Below are 20,603 nucleotides of genomic sequence, written 5' to 3' on the forward strand. Positions count from 1 at the left end.
CAACAACACCTTGATCATCTTGCTTGTTGCGGAACACCCACTTCGTTCCAATGACTCTTGCACCTTTTGGTCACTCTTCAAGATTCCAAACTTCATTGTGAGTGAAGTTGTTCAACTCTTCATGCATGGCATTGATCCAATCCGGATCTTTGAGAGCTTCTTCTACCTTGGTAGGCTCATAGCAAGAGACAAAAGAGTGATGAGCAATAAATGAGGTAAGTTTTTGAGATCGAGTCATCACCCCCTTTGTTGGACTCCCTATGATGAGATCTTGTGGATGATCTTGTAGGAGAGGTGTATTTCTTCTATTGACCACTTGAGGAGGAGGTTGTGGAGCATCAACATCTTGTGCTTGTACCACCATTTGCTCATGGGAGATATGAGTATCTTCATTTTCTACTCTCCCAACTTTTTCACCATCTTGTGGTACATTTGATGAAGAGGGTTGATTAATGACTTGTACATCATCTTCATCATCTTTTGGCTTGATGTCTCCCACCAGAATATTCTTCATAGCCTCCCTCAATGGTTCATCACCTACATCATCAAGATTCTCATGTGCTCCTTGGGAGCCGTTAGATTCATCAAATTCCACATCATATGTTTCTTCAACCAAGCTGGTGGCATGATTGAATACTCTATATGCTTTGGACTTCAATGAGTAACCAACAAGAAAACCTATATCACAACACCTTTGAAACTTCCCTAGGTGTTGCCGCTTCTTGTAGATGTAGCACTTGCAACCAAACACTCTAAAGAAGGAGACGTCCGGCTTCTTCCCATTGAGCAACTCATATAGAGTCTTGACAAGGAACTTTTGAAGAAATAGACGATTGGATGCATAACATGCGGTGTTGATTGCTTCCGCCCATAGAGCTTCAGGGGTGTTGTACTCATCTAGCATTGTCCTTACGAGAGTGATCAAAGTCCGGTTCTTCCTCTCAACTACACCATTTTGTTGAGGAGTATAGGTTGCGGAGACTTCATGTTTGATTCCAACTTCATCACAATAAGCTTCTATGTTTGTGTTGTCAAACTCTTTGCCATTGTCACTTCTTATCTTCTTGAGCTTCACTTCAAATTCATTTTGAGCTCTCTTGGCAAACTTCTTGAAACAAGATGCAACTTCGGATTTGTCATGAAGGAAGAACACCCATGTATATCTTGAATAGTCATCCACAATCACAAGACAATAGAGATTTCCTCCCAAACTCTTGTATGTTGTTGGTCCAAATAAATCCATGTGTAGGAGTTCTAGCACTCTTGTGGTTGACATGAAAGCTTTGGTTGGATGAGTGTTTGCAACTTGCTTGCCGGCTTGACATGCACTACAAAGCTTGTCTTTTTCAAACTTTACATCCTTCAACCCTCTCACCAAATCATTCTTCATAAGCTTCTTGAGTGATCTCATCCCAACATGAGCAAGTCTTCTATGCCATAGCCACCCAAGTGTTGTTTTGGTGAATAGGCAAGTCTTCAAGTTTGCATCTTCGGAGGTGAAGTCAACTAGATATAAGTTGTTGTATCTAAATCCATTGAATATCACTTGATTGTCATCTACCTTGGACACAACCACCTCCTTCTCGGTGAATAAGCATTGAAAGCCAAGATCACATAATTGCCCAACGGATAGCAAGTTGAAGCTTAATGAAGCAACATAAAGTACATTGGAGATGGAATGATCATTTGATATTGCCACTTTGCCCAATCCTTTAACCTTGCCCTTTGAATTATCTCCAAATGTTATTTTCTCTTGTCCATCTACCTCTTCATCTAGTGAGGTGAACATACGAGAGTCACCAGTCATATGTTGAGTGCAACCACTATCAATAACCCAATGACTTCCACCGGTCTTGTAGTTCACCTACACACAAGAGATTCAAGCTTTAGGGATCCAAGCTTGTTGAGGGCCCTTCACCTTCTCAACAAGTGACTTAGCCACCCAAATTTTCTTAGGCCTACTCTTGTTGGGGGGACCCAAGAACATGACTTTCATCTTTCCACTCGAATCTTTTCTAAGCATGTAGTGAGCATTGAAAGCAAAGGGTCTAGCATGCTTGGGCAAGGGTTGTGGCGGTGGAGTTTGACACTCATGAGCAAAGTGGCCTTCTTGTCCACATTCAAAATATCTCTTTGGCTTTGGCTTTGGCTTTGATTATTGATGTTGAGCTTGAGCCTTCTTCTTCTCTACACTTGCCATATATCCAATGCCACTTCTATCCATCTTCATGATGGTATTCATGAGTAGCTCACTTTGGAGATGCTTGCCTCTAGCAAACTTGCTCAATCCCACCTTGAGATGCTCTTTCTCCATCTTGAGCTTCTTGTTCTATTCCTTGAGAAGATTATTGTTCTTCTCCTCCTTGAGTTTCTTGACTTCTTCTTTTAACTTCTCATTTTCAAGGATCACCTCTTTGTCATGATCAAGAGTTTCTAGCACAATGGTGTTGTGACTTTTCATTTCTTCAAGATCTTTCATGAGCTTCTCATTGTTACTCTTGAGCTTGACATACTCATCATAGTTATTGCACTCAACCACTTGCTTGCCCTTGCTACTAGATCCATGCTCAATGCTTTCATCAATTAAATCATCACATGAGGTAGCTATATCAATCTTAACAACATGGTTAGTAGCATCATGTGGCTCATTTGGTAAGAATTCTTGTGCAATAATAAGGGTATCATAATTGATCTTTAGAGTTGCATATTCATCTTTTAGCTTATTGTGACTAGTGATAAGCTCATTGTGCACCCACTCAAGTTTATCATTTTTATCTTTAAGCTCTTTCTTAGAAGATTTGAGCTCCTTGAGTTTGGATGATATAGAATCATTTGTTTCTTTGAGCTCATCATTAGCCTTTTCTAATGTGTCACATTTAGCTAAGAGTGAGTCATTTTTAGCATCAAGTTTTTCATTTGTAGCTCTACTCTTTCTAATGATCTTAGTATATTTTCTTAGTATTTTGACAAGATCATCATAGGTAGGTGAGTCATCATCATCGCTATCACTATCATCATCACTAGCATGTTCATCATCACTACTATCATCACTCTTAGTTACCTTGCGTTCACCTTTGGCCATAAGACATAGGTGTGTAGAGGATGATGGCGATGGTGGTGGTGAAGATGCAAGATTAATAGCAATGGCGGCCACCTTTTCATCGTCACTATCATCATCGGATGATCCACTTGATGAATCAATGTCCGTGAGCCAATCACCGACAATATAGGCCTTGCCACTCTTCTTCTTCTTGTAGAACTCCCTCTTTTTGCCATCTCTCTTCTTGTATGGCTTGTTCTTCTTCTTTTCATCTTCATCACTTGAATCATCTTTCTTGCCCTTGTTCTTGAACTTGTCTTTCTTGGGCTTTGTGCATTGATGAGCTAGATGACCAAGTTCGCCACAATTGTAGCAATCCATCTCGGAGATTGGCTTTCTTCTTGAGCTAGTGAAGAACTTCTTCTTCTTGCCATCAAACTTGATGCCACTCTTGTTTAGCCTTTTTAGCATCTTGGTGGTCTTCTTCACCATGAGGGCAAGGCTTTCTTCATCATCTTCATCACTTGAGCTCTCATACTCAAGTCTTGCTTTGCCCTTGTCTTGGCTAGCTTTGAATGCTAGGTCCTTCTCTTTCTTCTTTGTAGAGGATGAGCCATCTTATGGTGTGATGTGCATGTACATCTCATGAGCATTGATCTTTCCCAAGATTTGTGTCGGTGTAGCGGTGGAAAGATCATCTTGATGTAGCACGGTCACAATGTGCCCATATTTATCAATGGGGAGGACACTCAAGATTTTTCTCACAACATCGGATGGTGACATTTGAGTAAGTCCAAGCCCATTGACTTCCTCTACAAGAACATTTAATCAAGAATACATCTCATTAGCACTTTCTTTGGGAAGCATCTCAAAGGAATTTAGCTTTTTAATCACAAGATGATAGCGTTCCTCACGCTCACTCTTGGTTCCCTCATGGAGCGCACAAACGTCCGACCATAGAGCATGGGCGTCTTTGTGGTTCCTTACACGATTGAACACCTCTTTGCAAAGGCCTCTAAAAATGGTGTTGCGAGCCTTTGTATTCCATTTCTCATAATTCACTTCATTGCCTTAAAGTTGTGCGGCATTCCTAGGTGCGGGGAACCCTTAAGAGGCGGCTCTAAGAATTCCAACATCTAGAGCTTCTAAGTATGCCTCCATGCGGATTTTCCAATATGGAAAATCATCTCCCTCAAAGACAGGAGGAGGTCCATCCCCGTGAGACATCTTGCTCTAAGCGATTACGCTTAAAAACGTGAGCACGAGGCTCTGATACCAATTGAAAGGATCAAGATGCCCAAGAGGGGGGGTGAATTGGGCTAATTCTAAATTCTCTTGCAATAATCAAATCCTACGGATAGCCCAATTAACCCCTTGTGCCTAGAAAAGTGTTTATATCAAACTAAAGCACGACAACCTCTCAACCTATGTTCCAAACTTACTCTAGCAAGCAATTCTAAGGATGTAAAACAAGTATTGAATTGCTCAAAGTAAATACTCAAAGTAAGTGCTCAAAGTAAGTAGAGAGAGAAAGGAACGCGGCGATGTTTTGCCGAGGTATCGGAGAGTCGCCACTCCCCACTAGTCCTCGTTGGAGCACCCGCGCAAGGGTGTAGCTCCTCCTTGATCCGCGCAAGGATCAAGTGCTCTCTACGAGTTGATTCTTCGACACTCCGTCGCGGCGAATCACCCAAAGCCGCTCACAACTTGAGTTGGGTCACCCACAAGCTCCGCCGGGTGAACACCAAACTCCCAATCACCACCAAGCCATCTAGGTGATGGCGATCACCAAGAGTAACAAGCACGAACTCTCACTTGACCACGCGAAGCCTAATGAGAAGATGGATGCACACTTTGCTACTCTTGATTTGCTAGTGAGGCTACTCTCTTGGATTCTCAAATCACAAACACCTCACTAGGATCTTTCTCTTCTTGGCACTCACAAACATTTTTCTCAGCTGTTGGAATGAGCAAAGGATGCTCCACTCACGAGTGGAGCTTCTATTTATAAGCCAGCCTGAAAAACTAACCGTTATGAGCTTCTGCGGGGTGACCGGACGCTCCGGTCGTGATGACCGGACGCTCCGGTCAGTTCAACCCGTGAACCAGCATTCAAGTGATGACCGGACGCTGTCAGGGTCCGGTCAGTACCGACCGGACGCGTCCGGTCGCTCTTGGATGCTTACTGGAAACGACCGGACGCGGATACTCAGGGTCCGGTCACACTGACCGGACGCGTCTGGTCACACTTTTCCAAGTCTGGACCCTTACTGGAGTCGACCGGACGCTAGCCCTCAGCGTCCGGTCACACGACCCTCCAGCGTCCGGTCACAACAGACTCAACCACCTCAGTCAAACGAACTGACCGGACCCTGCGGCCAGCGTCCGATCGCACCGAAGCCAGCGTCCGGTCAGTGTTTGACCCTCCATTCACTTCCAACTTTCGAACATATGTGAATGAAGTTTGCTCCAAAGGATCTTAGGCATTCATAGGAGCTATCTAGAGCTAGTTTTAACAAGTGTGCACCACACCTAACTCACTAGACTTAACTAGGTCAAGCTACCCGTTCATACCCCCCTTCATAGTACGGCCAAAGGAAAAACAAAGTCCTAAACTACTCTAAGTGTCTCTCCAACTCCAATCGACACTTAGAACTAGTCATCCTTAACCTTGTCGTCCATCCTTTGAAAACCGAAACGATTTCCATCGTAGGGGCATGACAACCTCGATTGCCCAATCGATCTCCATTACCATGACCTAACTTAATTGCCTCTGCAAAACACACGTTAGTCATAGTAATCTTTGTATTGACATTAATCACCGAAATCCAACTAGGGGCCTAGATGCTTTCAGGGTGGTGCACGTATGTGTACAACCATGCAGGAAAACAATGATATGCTAGTCATGGTTGGGTAAGAAACTTTAGTGGCCCCTATTTAAACCTCATAATTAAAGATGGGTGCTTAGATAAAAAAAATATAATTCCAAGCAGGCCCTGCTAGAGCCTAAAATTTGGATGGACACCCAAGCTCTAGGCCTTCCTGCGCACATTGCCAGGTTCCCAGCCCGCCCACCGCTAGTCAGGTTCCCAGCCCGCACGCCGCCAGCTCCTCGCGTGCGCGGACATCACCGTTTGCCGCCACAAGTTTGCATTCCAGTTTGTGATATGATGAGGTGATATGGGTTCTCTATTTGATCTAAGAAGTAGGAACATGAATCTCTAGTGTACAATCTACAGCTATGAACTGTAATTTATACTGCAATTTCAGACTTCATGCATGTTTAGGTTTATCATATTTTGGAATCTATATGTTTCTTATGTCCACAAGGTATACGACACTGCAAGTTCATCACATGTCCGAGTTTCTCAAGATACACATGGCAGAGATGTTATGAACTCTGTTGTAATCAACTATCATCAAATTTGGACCAAATTTGTGTTTAAATTAAATTTAAATATTAGTATTTATTTATAATTTTAAAGTATATAGTGTTGTATTGTTATAGTTTAAATAAATCATTATATAATGTGACATTCTCAAACACATATGCATATAGTATGAGAAAATAGAGAGAATTGAAGATAGGGACCCTATTTTAGGGGCTCTTAATGGAGTGCAGTTCAAAAAATAAGACCCAAAAGTAAGAGAAGCACTAAAATAAAAAGTAGGAGCCTTGTTTTGGGCTACTACTAGCTACGTCATCCTAATAATCAATAGAAGATGGATGAGGATCTCCACTCCTTACCGGCAAGAGTGTACGAGGACGACGAGACGAAGAGTTGCTCCTCAGCCACACACAGAAGGAAGGGTACCTGATCTGGATCGGGGCGGGGGCGGCGTGCAAGAGGTTCCTTGGAGCAGAGATTCGGGTTGGTCAGTGTCTCCTTAGCCACACCGATGATTGCTGGTGAACCGAAATATTGGTCTGGGCACCCGCAACAGTTGTAGACAGTGCTAAGGAGGAGAGAGAAACGGTTTATGGAATGACCATCTCTCTGATGCGCTAATGGTTGAGACACTAGCGGAGTCCCATGAGTTCGTGTCAAGTGTGTACTTGGTTTTATCCATTTTCTGCAGCAGCTATTGGAAATGGAAATGGCAAGTCGTGATCGTAATCCTGCTTCGGTTTGAATAAAGCTCTCGTGATTTGTCCTAAAAAATGTCAACGGGCAACAAAAAGTAAAGCAGAACTTCAGTACATGGTCCAATACTCCAATCAAGCAATCAGGAAGTTCAAGAGACCTGTTGCTCCTGTGAAATACTAGTACGTACCCTAACTAGTGAGAGAAAGTGGTAACAAGACACCAAGAGGTATTTGGATTCCATGGTAAAACTTTAGTCCTGCATTTTTAGCCCTTTAATTACTACGGGGATTCAAACAGGAGGGCTAAAAGTGAGCAAATGGCTAAAAACTAGACTAAAATCTTTTGCTCCTAAAGAGACCCTAAACTGGACTAAACTCTCTTGGGGCGGGCACTGGACGCCCCGTACCCCTTGACTGTGCATGAATAATTAAATGAGGATAAATCAGTCATTGTAGATTAGAGGACTAAAGTTTAGCCCATAAAACAAACAACTCAGCAGCTGAAACCCAACCTAACGTATAAAGAAAGAATATTTATTGGTAATGCTCACGAAGAAAGAAGGGGTCATTTTTTGGTTTTTTATTCCACCCTTATGTACCCTTCTTTGCATTTTTTTCTAAAGCCTGTTTAACCTCGTACCACCTAGAACAAGTCATGGACTTCTTCAATGAAAGAAAGTCTCATGAAAACGTTTTCAACCAAATAAGAACCATACAAAATAGATTTCTTGATCTTTTTTTAGGAAAACTGTTTTATTCGTTGTTTTTTTCTTTTATCCTAAAGATATGCAGAACGAGTGTATTATGAAATGTTCGTTGTCTAGCTTTGCATACATCGCTACTTATTTGTTTAGTGGTTATCGATGAAATTACTTCACCATAGAGAAAATATTAAACTTTAGTCTTGTACTAGTGATCCAAACACCATCTAAATAGAACAACCGTTGAAGTTGTTGCAAAAAGCTCATTCTAGACTAGATTTCTGGGAAGACCACACCAAGCGATGACATTCTCTGTTGGTCAGACCTCTTCCTCCCCCACCTTCTGATGCTGCACTCTAATTAGGTTTGACTACTTTGTAGATTAATCTATTTTTCTGTTGCCAACAAATCCTGCATTGTTTTTCAGCATCGACGAAACATTGAGCCAAGCAAAGATTCGACAAATGGATACGTAGAGTTTTTTTTAGATAATGGATAAAATCTGGCTTCACACCTCTTTAAAAAATAAGGATCAATCCAAAATTATTATAAAGTTTTGCTCACTCGACACAATGTGTTTAACATTATTATTCGATACAAAAAATAAAAGACCATCCTTGGGAAGCGAAGAACTCCATCAACCTTGCTTCTAGTAGTTGGCAAGAGTAAACTAGGTGGTTCTTGAGTTCCTCGGTGCTCTGTAACAGAGCCCAAAACCGATGTCCCCTAGACAATTAATACTTGCAAAGATATTTTTGATTGGCAATTGTTAAACACACATTTATTTCTTGTGAGCCAAATAGTCCACCACACAACCGCAACCCCTATCAAAAAAAAGAATATTTTGTTTCTGTCCTCCCCCTTTGACCAAGTACCAAATAAGTGTTTGATATTGGTCGGTGGGCATAGAGTTGGATCAGGGAAAACAATAAAATAGAGCCTAATTAAGACCGGGGAAGGGAAAAGGAAAGTAGAAAACCCTAGTACAAGAACAATGTGCCAGCAAGCAACTAAAGATGATCAACAATTCCACAACATTTTTTAATGCTTACCTACAAATGTTGGCCATCTTTTGTAAAATGAATGGGCAGCTTTTTCCTATTTTTGAGGGAGAGATTATTTAGACTTTAAACAACTTTTGGCATAATTTAACCCATCTACAATGAGAAAACCAAACATCACTTCATCTGCATTTTGACTTATTTCATTGAATTTTCACAAGCAAAGGCAAGTAAATATTACACATTTCAAACGAACATTGCTTAATTCAATGATGCTGCATAAACAAGCTTGTGGATTGAGCTCTATCTGGATAGCCCAGATTTGTAACAGTCAATACTTGCAGTTGAGCCATTGACAATCAGAGATTTGTGACAAATATGGTGTACAATGACAGCACAATGCCACGATGATTTTGGGAACTACATGTCAATTATCCTCTGGTATAATGACGACTGATACAACATTGACAACCATGACTATTAGGGCATGTACAACCCACTGATAACACTCTGTCCATAAGTTTAGACATCTAAACAGATAGATCATACAATAGTTGTCTATTTGGCAGTCTACAAGTTGTTTAATGCTTGTATGTAGTCATGATCAATCATGAATACAAATTTAGTATACCACGATGTTGCTATTTGATACAAAACAAATCAAGCATAAATGAGATGAATATGTTTAGAATATTTTTTTAGAACTGTAGCAGAACCGACCAATTTATAAGAGCACATGTATAATGGCAGCTCGCAAGCGGTTGCACTGTCATACTTGAGCCCATATAAACCCGGTAGTCCATCGAGTACCACGAAGGGTCTCGATTAACCATCAACATACAACCAAGATCGTATATAATTCAACATACATGTCACACGTTACATAAAGTTCACAAATATAGTTCATCAATCATAGTACGAATTAAGGTTATTACAAACCACGTTCAGGTAAGATAGTAGCGGAAGCAAATTAAAAGTTTGAAACCAACATCTGCAATATTGTTTAAATATAGTGTCAGCTCACGATCACACTTTCATAAAAGCATAAGAGATGGATTAATAAGAGATGCCTGCCTAGGGCTTACTCCTCATCCACGGCGGGACAGAAGCAGTTCTTACAATAGCCATGATAAATTATACCATCTACAACAATGAGAATAAAACCATGAGTACGAGAAGGTACTCAACTAGACTTACCCGTCATAAACCAAAAATAAAGTGACTACAAGGATTATACAAGGCTTTATAAATGGAGCTAGCTTGACAACATTTTATATAAAAAGACACTAATTCAGCTATACATTTTATAATTTGGTCATCAAGTTAATTATAGATTTTCATCTCTAGATTAGCAACTAACATGTGCCAAACATGTGGTATATCATTTAGTAGCATAACAATAGTAACCATAGCTGATATAATAATTCCATATTCATCACAACCATCATTTTTCATAACACAGTTACTATGATGTTGGAGCTAGCCAAGTTTCTCACTGTCCGGGAGAGACGACGATTCGAATCAATTTCAACCGGCTGGGAATTTATTCCTAATACAAACCCAGGCAGACCAGATCAACAGTCACCTTTGGTACAACTCAGGTCCACATTTTGTGGGTTAGCCCAACACCGTACAATCAGGGACAACCAGCTACCAGGACGATCACAACTACCCTATCCTTGGGCTCACATCTGGCTCCCCACACATCCTTACTACCATTCAAAGTGCACACTTTTATAGAACAGGGCCTGGCCTGAGTTGAACTACTCAGCTTCGTTGTTAGAATGAGTTATCCATTCAGCTAAGTGAGAGGCATACGTTCAATCTTGTCAGAAGTGCCAACGATGGTACGGTCCTTAACTGGCACAGACATAATCACATGAGTCAACCTACACATAGACTCCGCCCGGTCTCCATTTATATTACCCTATGGTTCTTTTCCACGATAGCAAATATAGCCAACCGTGCTTCGGTATCCACCTATATCTTACAGGTGACAGTAAATCATCCGACTTCTATTGGTCTAAGCATGGCTAAGCATATATTCGATTCTGGACCTACACAGAGTTCAAGGTATATGTATCTGGATGAGGTAGTTCTATGCATCAAGTGTTTCCAATCAACTCTTATAACCTAATGCATTAAACATAAAGGAGTCAAGTGATATTTTGTAAAACATGGAAGGCTTAAAATGCTCCGAGCCTTGCCTTTGAGAAAAGAGGTTGGCCTATGATCTAGACACTCAGGGGTGGTCCTCGAGAGTTTGCTCCTCTTCTTCTAGAGCTATGGCCTAAGGTGTTTCCTGCTGTTCCTCCTCTTTTTCTTCGTTGAACTCTAAGAGTTATCCCTTCGGACGATCTTATATGCATGAGCATGAAATAAGATATCATGGATGCATATATAATGACATGTATGATATGATATAGTGGGATGAAATGCATCTTCATAAGTGTTTTCAACAGCATTGCATTAAGGTGATAACAAGTTGTATCTTATTTTACTGAGTAGGTGCATATCTCTTCTATAGTAACGTGAATAAACACTTATGTAAATTATTTTCTGGACTATAAGACATCAGCCATTTATTTTGACCATAACTAGAGTTATATACATCAAAATAATATGGTTGTGGACATTCTAGAAAGTTTATGAAATTGCCTACAACTTTTTTTAATTATTTTAATGTGATTCAGCAGTTATCTAAGTCAAACAATTTAATTTTCAGATCCATCTAGAGAGCAAGTATTTCTGATAGCAGACTTCTAATAGCCATAATTCTTAAACCATAAGGCCTATGACTATGAAATTTTAGCACAAAGTAGATAAGTAAGTTATCTATAACTTTGTTATTAATACGTTTTACAGAAAGAATCATTATCATCATGGAATCATCACCACAACAAAAACTACACATGCAGTCATCTAGTTAAATTATAAAGCAATAGTTAACTAGTTGCCTATAAACAAATACTTCTAAGCCTAACTAATAACATCAACAGATCATATGCATCACAAGCACCACAGAAAACATCATGGTTAAACATAACTAATTTATTTATATTCATTTATTAATTTCCTTAGATAATAAGGTGATTTAAAGGATAAATAATTCTGGTGATTAATAAATTATGAGAAAATTACAGTAGCCTACAAATGACCTTAATAGTCCACTGTACAAATTTCATATTATTTGGATAAGTGTAGCTACCTCTATAAAAATGACAAGTTATATAGGCTTATTTTAGCAAAAATAGTTTAGCACAGTGAAAGGTGTCAAGCAACAAATTTAATATTTTTTTACTTTCCTCCTAGCATGAGAATACTATATAAAAATTTGTATGATCATATGTTATGTATTCTTGCCCCAATTAATTTCACTAAAAACTACTAATTAATTAAGATTAAATAGGAAGACCATATTACAAGTATGTTTACTATAGGTTTAATATTTTTCCTATCTAGAGTATGTCAATACATGACCAACAAAGTTGGAATCATATTTTTATCACTTTCCTAGCTCAAGTTATGCATTTTACAAGATATAAACTACTTTGAAAGCACTTATCTTGCTCAATTTAATTCACCCAGAAAAATATCCTAAACAGTAGATTTCATATTTTTATAAAATATTAAACTTTAAGATGAATCCTATAAAATTTGGTTCACTTCATTTGGATACTCCTATCTCTAGATATGAATTTTTAAAGTTTGCTTTCAAATCTGTGAAAATAAATCCAGAAAAACATTTCAAATGCTGACTGATAGCTGGGACCCACGAGTCAACGGGACCCACCCGTCAGCGACACACAGAGCAGGGGCGTGGCTTGACCGGTGAAAATTTCACCAACAGTGAGGTCACTAGCGATAGCGTCACCGGCGTCGTGTTCCCCACTCTCTTGCGCACCTACTGGTACCCTAGGTTTGCTTGAAGGGTCACTAGAGCTGCCTCACTAGTGAGCATGGTGGCTCGGCGGCGGCATGCGGTGGTAGACTTGTCGTCTTCGGTGACGATGAGCCTAGGCAACCACTGCTATGGCATCAACAAACCCTAGCGAAGCTCTACGGCGTGGATTAGGTCAGGGTAGAGCGGCGGTAGAGCTTGGCTACATGCATGGTGGCACGACGGCATGAGCGCAATGTCAAAACGACGACGTTCTGCTCCAATGAGGCCGACATTGGCCTTAGGCTCTTGGCTCGAGTTAGACCTAGCTCTAACCTAACCCTAACATCTAGAAGCGCACGAGGAAGAAAATCGGGCATGCACAGCCACGACAGTGTGCATGGCGGCGGCGCTCTCAGCTCATGATGGTGTGGCTCACGTTCCAGCACTGGCGACATGGTAGCAGCTCAACGAGCTACGACTATAGCTTCTAGGACCTACGATGAAGATGAATCAAGAGAGAGAGATGGGAGGAGCGGTGGATAGGGCTGGCCACGATGAGCTCGGACCTCGGTGGCGCTCCGTGACCATGGCGATGATGGCGACGTAAAATGTTGCATTACCTAGGCTCTAACTAAGGCAATGGTGGGTCGGCGAGGTAGAAGAGATGATGGCATAGCTCGGCAATGGCAACAACGGCGCTCGACTTGCTCTGGTGGGTGAAGGAGAGGCTGAGAAAGGGTGAGAGAGCAAGAGTGAGTGAGCACGGTGGCTTCGCCTCCCTTATCTCCCCCTACTGGCTTGACTAGCTGGGCCAACGCCGGTGTGATGCTGCCATGCGGCGCGCGTGTCCTGGCACGGTCGGTCACGACAGCCAATCGATTCAAATTGGCTAAGTCCGATTCAGCAGACTGATAGCGCCACTTCATTCCTCTATATCTCCTAATCTAGTTCGAGTTAGCAAAATTGGTATTAGTGAAAGTTGTAGAGCTATGTGAGATCTTCAACTTTGCTTTAGGAACCATCATCTAATTCTCAATAGTTTTTAAACTATAAAGCTCTAAAGTGAGGTACTTTGAAAGTGAAAACAACTTCAACACTTAGAAAAATTTCAAGTTTTGAAAACAACATTTTGTTGATACTTGTGAGCTCTATTTGACCATGTTAGATACTGAATTAGCTCATGACCCTTAAATAAAGTTTGTTACCCTTGATGAAAACTACAACTTTTATTTAGGTTACATAGCCATGCAAACACTCTAAGCTACTATTTAACTTTGGTCAAAATAGTATCATGAAAATGGCATTTCAAATGAAACCAACACTTAGAAACAAATTTGGTCTATGTCATGAATATAAATATTGTTCCATTTATCATTCTAGATGTGTCTAAGGTGTTTTTATGACCTCACAACCATCTCATACATTGGCCATACATGATTGCAAGCATAAGCATATATATAAAATCAACATTTCATGTGATAAGGTATAAGAATGAGATGAAATTTCTTATGCTCATGTTCATGAATGCTTGGATGATGCTTGTGCTCATGAAATGCAAATGTCAAATGAAATGCTTAACACTAGGGTGTTACAATAACCATCAATATAAATCATATATTATTATAGTTATATATATAATAATGTAATATAATGATTTTTCATTAATCAAGTATAGCATAACATGGTTGCAGCTTTCTTATCTAATTTTCTTTGTTACTAGGTGAGTGCCTGTGCGTTGCAATGGGATAAAAATTATATATGCAAGACAAATGGGACAAATCAACCCAAACAAACACAATCCATTGTTGTCATAACATAACAGAATTCATTTAAATCAATGATGCTCCTTTTGAACAGAGCACCTATCTGTGTTTGTGAATTTGAGAGTAAACATGATCAACATGAAAGTACATAGATAAAAGAATACAATCATCCAAGGAGACATGCATAACATTAAAATACATGATAAAGACAAAATTGATTAGAGCGCAACTTGCTAACTGCTGCATCCAAGTTTTATAAAACTATGTCAAAAACATATTCGACGTGATGTTAATGTTATCGTATTTGTTCATCCTTGTACCCAGGTCAACCTCACCTTCTTCCTCGTACCCACAACTCAGGCATCAGGCATCATGAAACTCACCCTTGCTAACTCATCCCTGGCACAGGAGCATTGTAAACAGTTACAAGAACCATGATCAATTGCCTAGATAGCCCATTTGCATTGTAAAGTTTGAATGCCATGACATTATATATAAATATTGCTGCTAGAAGGTATGATAAAAAAGGATATTTAATCAAATTTTAGTATACCTCCATAAATTCTGTCTAGAAAACATGCCTTAACACATTAGTAGTATTCTTGTAGCTAACCATTTATCCATTAGATCTATGATTTGGTTAGGAAGGGAAAACCTTACCAGTTGCAGAAACCCTTCCCATGAGTAAGATATTAGATGTTCTGGGCTTTCATACAATACTAAATAATGGTCTTAGCATGACGCACTTCATCTAGAGTCATAAACACATGTATAAAAACTTATTCAGGTCTGTGCATTCCCATTCAAAATCCCATCAGCACATGGAGCACACTGATGCTATGTTCAATAGAGGAGGCACAATGAAGCTATTGTGGATTTCGTTCGAAGTAAGCTAAGACGTTATAAATGTAAATATATACAAATGGAAAATTTTAATGACTAAGAAGGTGAGACTTGGTTCCACACCCTTCGATGATTGACGACGATGGTCTATCAACAAAGAGAATGCATGATCAATAAAACAAAGAAAAAGCTACCTACTGTAAATTACATCTAGCACGACAGTATATATGCATGCAAGGAAATAGGAATCTATGCAATATCGAGCATTGTATTTTCACCATGAGAATTTCTTGATGGAAGACTCTCTTTTGCAACAAGAATAGAATAGCATGGATTGTAATTTGGATCTATTGCTAGAATATCAAGAAAAATTATTGCAAATTAATTACTAAATCTGTATATCAGGTAAGACAAGCAGAAATAATATATTTAATAAGTAGTGCAATAGTAGCAACCTCGACAAAATTAACCTTGCCTTCAAGAATGTTTTTGTGGATGCTTGCTGGAATGCTCCTCAAAGATTAACTGTAGAAGTTAATCAATTCAGTAATCACATGTCATAAAGGCATAAAGATGCAGCATTTTTGAGGCCAAGAATTGGTTCAGATTTCCAAACCTATGCAACTGTGCTCTTCTAGAGATCCAGTGTTCAACGGATTCATTTGCGCTGCCCTTGCTCAACTCTTCCACTCCCAAAAATAAAGTACAACACCATAAGAATCAATGGTCAAATACAAAAGAATCAACTACCTATGGAGGTGACTATGATTGTTGATGGTCTTCTCCCCCACACATACAATAGATCTGGCAGCCGCCTTCATGGACCCTACTTCGTTCTCCAATCCTGGACTACAGTAGTAACAATATTGTTTGGGAAACTTGAATGTGGGGTGGGGTGTGTGGGAGGTGATTCACCAGGTGCCTAGGCTCCTTTTGGTCACCATCACTCCATGCATGCACCAAACCCAACGTAGCGAGGGAATCAGACTCAAATGAAAGTGTGGGGCAACTAGATGATGATAGAACCAGAGGGAGATGGTGATTCACCCTAGGTTGGAGAGGCTAGGGCGGCGGTACGACGCGCTACCTAGCACGCATCGCCCTTGGATGCAGCAGTTGCCATCAGCGTCGATCTCCTCGCCATGGTCGAAGCGAAAGACCATGGGGGCCACCTCCACCTCTTCGGTGCCCGACGATGACTTCCAGGCAACATCACGCTCATAGATCCAGTGGAGGAACCATGGGTAGGAGGAGTGGCCAGGTCATCATCATCCATAGGCGACAGCTGGCCTAGGGTTTGGTGGGGTGGCACGGACATTTAGCAGATCAGAGAAGAGGTCGATGTTGAATGGTATTCCTTTTTTAGGCTGGGCGGAGCCCTTGCGTAGGGGATGGATCGGGTTGCGGTGTCGGTAGCGGAGGGGTGCAAGCAGCGGTGGTGGAGTCTACCGGGAGCCGTGCGGGACAGGGCCTTCTGTTTTTTCTTCTTGCGAGAGCGAGCGGGGGAGGCGGGTGGGGGAGAGGGCGCATGGCCACATGTCGGTGCCAAAAAATCGCATGGTGAAAGCATTCAGTGATGCGGCTTCACCACGGTCGGATATACTACCGAGTAGACACGGGGTCGCACGACCTATCGGCCTACCGGATAGATGTTGACCATAGGAATTTTTTAGTTGTACTAGATGAGTGCCCATGCGTTGCAACGGGTGCAACATAAATTGAATGAGATGTTTGTTAGCCAAGTTAAAATCAAGAATATATCAATTCAATTTTCAAGTGTATTATACCATAATAATGTCTAGAAACACATTCATTATCATAATGAATCTAAAATAAAAACTAGGCTTGGAGCTTGTTGTCTGAAAGTTACGACAAGCATCAGTTGCCTCAAAGGCTAAAAATTTATTGCTAGGCATCGAATTGAATTTATCCATGCTTTGCCTTGCCTAAAACATGTATACTCGGACTTACAATATCCTAGCCCGCATGAGGTATGGCAATAATTCATTTTTTGGGAAAAAAGTATTTGTTGTCAACACGCAACGCGAAGGACGACGAACGAGATTTGGATCACCATCATGATCATTGCATGGTGATATTCCAATAAATTTCTTTCTCTTCCCATAATTCTCTTTTCGTTTTATTCTATTTTTTACTTGCCTTCCGGTGTCTCCATGTGGTGATTATTTGTCTGCCGGTGATTCAGTGAGTTTTATTCCATTTTATTTACTTGTCTTCCAGTGTCTCCATGCGGTGATTATTTGCCTACTGGATATGGATCGCATGAGTGTTTTGGTCATGCCGGGTAGATGCTGACAATCTGTATATTTTAGTTGTAGAGATAGAGATATTGTGAGAACATCAATTGTGTGCACCTTCTTGGGTTTGTAATTAATTTAGGAATGACAAAGAAGTGCCATCCATAAAAATCATTCATATCTAGTCCAGCAACTGCCCTTTAGAAAAATCATTCATATCTAGTTCAGCAACTACCTTTTAGGCATCATTCGTTCAATTATCAGAAAGGTAGTTTAGGACTAACAAAGAACTGCCATCCAATTTTTCAGAAAGCTAGTTTAGGAATGACCAACCTATTGTTTTTTATCTAATCAACACACAAGCAGGATCCAAGCAGCTGATAATTTTAACAATGGTTACTTAAAAAATGTAGCTTTGGCCATTGGACAATACAATTGAATTATATCTACATGTATGATGTGTGCAATATATGTAAATAAGTACATATGTAGTGAGAGAGGAATTTATATTTTTGGAGGATGATTGGGTTGGATTTTAGAACCATGTCAGTTGGGCACCTGCTTCTTTTAATCGAATCTCTACTTTTTTTGTAAATAAACCGGGGGTGAGGGTGGGGTAGGGCTGTGGGTTGCAAATGAACACAAACACTATACTTGCTTTTTCAGAATACATAAATTGCTTATTAAGGAAGACATTGTTGTCTAACAAATGAGACTTAAAATGCCTAAGAAAATGCAATCCACTACAGCATTGCCTAAGAAAATGCAGCTTGCTGTGTTTTTTTTTTGGATCCTTGCTTTTCTCTATTGATTGGTTGCTCCAGTTTTCTGCAGGTCATAGTACCTGCAGCCTCAACTAGCACCTCCAGCATAAGAAGCATTTTGGCACTGCATAGCTTAGCTCTGTTTTCTTCAGGTTTGATCAACGGCTTGCCATGTTATTTTTGCAGCAGCTTGGTGTTTGTATGTATTTATTTATGAGTTAAATGCACAGAGATCCATTAACTTGTGAGGAGGTTTCAGTTGGGTCCATCAACTTCCAAAGTGGTTTTTTAGGTCTATAAACTTTTAAAATAGTTCATTGCAGGTCCATACCTATTTATTTAACCTTAAATTTAAAGCACATTTGTAGAAAACCCCCTACCTTTATTTATCTTCTATGAGCTCACCCTTCAGTCATCGTACGTAAGAGCTCTTGCTCTGCGCGCCCTTCCTGTCCGACCCCGCCGCGGCGTCGGTCGACGACGACGACGACGACAACGCCGGCACGTCGTGGAGCGCACGCCACACGGCGCTGTTGCACTTGAACCCAGAGTCGAAGCCGATCTGCCACACGCGGTGGCCGCGCCGCACTCGGCCCTTGGCCTCGGCGTACGCCAGCTCGTACCACAGCAAGCTGCTGCTGGTGTTGCCGAACCCGTGGAGGGTGCACTTGCTGGGCTCCATGTCCGTGTCCTGCAGGCTCAGGCTACGCTGCACCTCCTCCAGCACCGCGTGGCCGCTGGCGTGCACACAGAAGTGCTCGAACGCGCGGCGGAAGTCCGGGATGTAGGGGCGCACGCCCTTGACGTGGAAACACGCGACGCATCATCAAGGACTTGAGGAACTTGAGCTGCTCGCTCAGGGGCAGCACCAGGGGCCCAGCGTGGTGATGTTGGTCTTGAGCGCGTCGCCGGCCACCGCCATGAGCTCCCGCGCCAGGGAGACGCCCACCTTGCCGACCTCGTCCTCGTGCTGGTACACGCAGTTGAAGCACTCATCGGTGGCGCCCTTGTGTGTGCGCACCGTGTGGAGCAGCCGGTACTTGGTGCGCCCGGTGTTCGCGCGCTTGTTGGACAGTAGCGCCGCCGCGCCGCCCATGCGGAAGATGCAGTTGGAGAGGAGCATGGAGCGGTCGTTGCCGAAGTACCAGTTGAGGGTGATGTTCTCGGTGCTGAGCACGACGGCGTATGAGCTCGGGTTCGCCTGGAGCATGTCCTTGGCGAGGTCGATGGCGATGAGGCCAGCGCTGCACCCCATGCCACTGAGGTTGAACGACTTGACGTCCTCGTGCATCCTGTAGTGGTTGATGATCATGGATGCCAGCGACGGCGTCGGGTCGAAGAGGCTGCAGTTGACGATGAGGATGCGCACGTCACGGCGCGGGTCGACCCCCGTGGACTCGAACAGCGCGTCCAGGCACCGGAACATGACCGCCTCGGCCTCCATCCGCGCCTCCGCCATGTTGAGCCTGGGCAGCCGCGCCTGGACGCCCAGGGGCAGGTACGTCTCGTCTCCCAGCGCGCCGCGGCGGGGCCGGACAGGAAGGGCTCACCGACGGGGACCTCGGGTTTGCGTTGGACCTGGTGAGGAAGGCCAAGTCGGCGGTCACGTACGACTACCTGCTGTCGGTGGCGGACCTAATGGTGCGCACGGGGCAGCCGCTGTTCGCGCTGTCCAGGACCTACATCGTGTCGGACGTCAGCCACGCCGGGTTCCTCACTAGGTCCAGCGTGAACCCGAGGTCTGTAGTTTGCAAACCGAACCGAATAATCCCAAAGTCATGTAAACAAACTTGTAGATTGCTTCTAGCTCTACAATTTTTGTTACTACACCTTTCGCTAGATCGGGCTGGTTTGAGAGTTTGAGGGAGCCGAAGATTGAGTTTTAGCTTGTATATTTGAGGTGGTATTGATCAGTTCATTCAGTTCGAAAATTTTGAACGTGGCCGACTGTTCAGAAGCTTGCTGCCGCGTGGCCTCGCATGCTCGGCCGGACAGGAAGGGCTCACCGGCGTCGAGGGCGGCGTCACGCTGCTCAAGCGCATGGGCGTGGGCATGGTGCTCTCCGTCGTGGCCATGCGGTGCTGATGCCTGCAGCCTCACCGATCGACGGCCCCTGCGTTCGCCGAGGTGGAGGTGCTGGGTCACCTCCGGCACCGCAACATCGTCCGGCTGCTGGGGTGGTGCACCGACGGCGAGCACCTCCATGGCGCCGAGGCGGGTCGGCGCGGGGAGATGCACGAGCCGGGCGTGGAGCGGCGCGACC

The 20,603-nt window shown here is 42.5% G+C and overlaps 1 pseudogene; it reads right to left on the minus strand.

The window, feature by feature from the left end:
• Nucleotides 1-18,752: 18,752 nt before the first annotated feature.
• On the minus strand, nucleotides 18,753-20,545 carry LOC136548750 (3-ketoacyl-CoA synthase 1-like; annotated as a pseudogene).
• Between the last annotated feature and the right edge of the window lie 58 nt (nucleotides 20,546-20,603).

Source organism: Miscanthus floridulus, chromosome 4 (assembly GCF_019320115.1).
Source record: "Miscanthus floridulus cultivar M001 chromosome 4, ASM1932011v1, whole genome shotgun sequence".
Lineage (NCBI taxonomy): Eukaryota > Viridiplantae > Streptophyta > Magnoliopsida > Poales > Poaceae > Miscanthus > Miscanthus floridulus.